The sequence below is a fragment of the Elephantulus edwardii genome, unplaced genomic scaffold, assembly GCF_000299155.1.
Source record: "Elephantulus edwardii isolate Elephantulus edwardi_28Jun2011 unplaced genomic scaffold, EleEdw1.0 scaffold00017, whole genome shotgun sequence".
Classification (NCBI taxonomy): Eukaryota; Metazoa; Chordata; class Mammalia; order Macroscelidea; family Macroscelididae; genus Elephantulus; species Elephantulus edwardii.
This window is the reverse complement of record NW_006399767.1, coordinates 25,490,556-25,492,962: the sequence shown is the minus strand read 5'-3', so window position 1 is coordinate 25,492,962 and position 2,407 is coordinate 25,490,556. Positions and strand designations below refer to the sequence as shown.

At 39.6% G+C, this 2,407-nt stretch overlaps 1 pseudogene; it reads right to left on the bottom strand.

The window, feature by feature from the left end:
- Positions 1-2,010, bottom strand: part of LOC102854615 — a 31,911-nt pseudogene extending 29,901 nt beyond the window's left edge.
- Positions 2,011-2,407: the final 397 nt, after the last annotated feature.

Below are 2,407 nucleotides of genomic sequence, written 5' to 3'. Positions count from 1 at the left end.
TTCTGGCATTCCCATTCTTTTCAAGATTAGCTACAGTTTATTGTGATCTATGCTTTCAAATGACTGCATAGTTGTTAATGAAGCACAGATAGATTTTCCTCTGGTACTCGGCTTTTGGCCAAGATCTAGCTGACATTGGTGATAATGTGTATACTGCCACAGCCTCTTCTAAATCCAACTTGTATTTCTGGTAGTTCTCTGCCAATGTATTATTCTAGTCTTTTTTGGATAATCTTCAGCAGGATTTTGCTATTGTGTGATAATGTTTGATAATTTCCACACTCAATCAGATCACTTTTTTTGGGATAGGATTAAGTATGGATCTCTTCCAGTCAGTTGGTGAGGTAGTTGCCCTCTAGATTTCATGTCACAACCTGATGAACACATCCAGGGCAACACCTGTTTGTTGAAATATGTCAATTTGTATGCCGTCAATTCCTAGGGCCTTATTTCTTCTTCCAAACCCTTCAGAGCAGCTTGAATTTCCTTTTTTATCTCCATTGCCTCTTGATCATATGTTGTTTCAGGAAATTCTTCTGTATCAGCCAATTCTTTTTGGAACAGTGACTCTATGCATTGCTTGCACCTTCTTTTAATGCTTCCTGTATCATTCAATATTCTGCCCAAGGCATCCTTAAGTATTGCTACCTGAGGCTTCCCTTATCTGTAACTAATTCAGAGAAGCTTGCATCTCTCTTCTCTTACTGGTATGAGGAAGCTTTTCCAAGTGATTTAAAGATAATTTTAGGAAAAAGAAAAACCCCAATTTTATTTCATTTATTCTACTCTCATGTGTGCTAGACCAATGTCAGTTTTGGAAGTTTCTGTAATGGTGATGACTTATGTGGGGAAAGAGTAGATAAGAGCAGTAAGTTGACAGGTAGAAGCAAATAGACATATCCAATTCAGTGAAAAAGAGAGCATGGTGAGTGGCCTTGTGATATGTGTCCACTTCAAAGACCTCTAGGTTCCCTATATTTGCTTACTGAGTTTCAGGCATAAGGAACGTGAACAGTTTTCACAAACCCTTTGGGGACCTGTCCAAGGTATATAAGTTAAACCACAGGAAATTACTAATATTTGACCATATTTTTTATCCACAAAACCAGAATTTTATTCTATCTCAGTTGTCTCCTTCTTTTGGGCTGAGTTCAGAGAAAGACGATGATGACACTGATTGAATAGAAAGGCCCACAACAGACTCTTAAAGTTGGAAAGATGTCTTAAGTTTTTAAGTGACCAGAGAAAGAACACTTCACAGTTGTTCCATAGCTACAGGATCATTCCAGGCATGAATGTGCCCTTCTTCAACCCAGGGTTCTTTCCACAGGAAAGAGAAGGAATTCCAAACTCATTTTTTGTCACAGAAGGTCTAGTGCAGGGGCATACAGATTTATACTCCATGAGCATCAGGATTTAGAAAGAAGGGAAAGATGATGATGGTAGAAGACTCTTGACCCCTGCTTACATTTTCAGCAGGGGTACCAACATTACAGATCTCACTGAGGACATAATATCTTAGAACCCTCTTGAAAAATTACCTGGAAACTTTCCCTTATTTAGCTACCTAAATATAATAAAACAAAGAGTTAGAGGAGAACTTATTTTCAATTCTCAAAACCATGAGGGAAAGGATGAGAGGGTAGAGAGGTTGTATTGGAAAATTGTTAAAATGAAACAGGTCTTAACAGGTCCCTCAAGCAGCTTCCAGAGGGAGGACAAATATCCACTCTTCACTCGTGTGAAAGAATGAGGGATCAACATGACAAAGATGGATAGAAATCGAAGAGTCACAATTTTTCTCTTTTAAGAACATGACTTCACAGAGCCTGGACACAGAGGATGAGTTAAGTCTTTCCATACCTTATTCCACCCCACAATAGCTAACCCTCCATGAACGATGCACTTATGTTGAGTGTTCCTGGACAAAGCCAGCAGAGGGCTCAGCAGAACCATCATCAGTGTCAGAGCTGCCATCCAGGTGTCCCCAGGGAACCACAAGCTCACCATGCTGGACGACAGGAGGGGACAAGTCCTAAATGAGCAGGCAAGTCTCCACCAAGTGAGATCTACAACCTATTGTCCAAAAACAGGAACCAAGAAATGCATCACTTTGCCTCTCCTTAGGTAGCCAATCAGCATTTGAAACGGAAAGCATCATCAGTTGCTGGTCAGAAATCTCATATGAAAGACCTCTTCTGAAACTTTTAGTAAAAAGTTGCTTGCCTTTTAATACTTTAAAGATTTGAACCAGCTACTTTTAAAACTTTTAAATTAACCCCTGTTGCAAGCCATGGCTATACTAGTCAGTGATGTGTCTTCATCTCTCCTGTGGCTCAAGACAATGTGTAGTTTAAGAATAGAGGTGTTGAAGGAAAGATGGCTGCAAGTCAAGAGATCTTTTTTT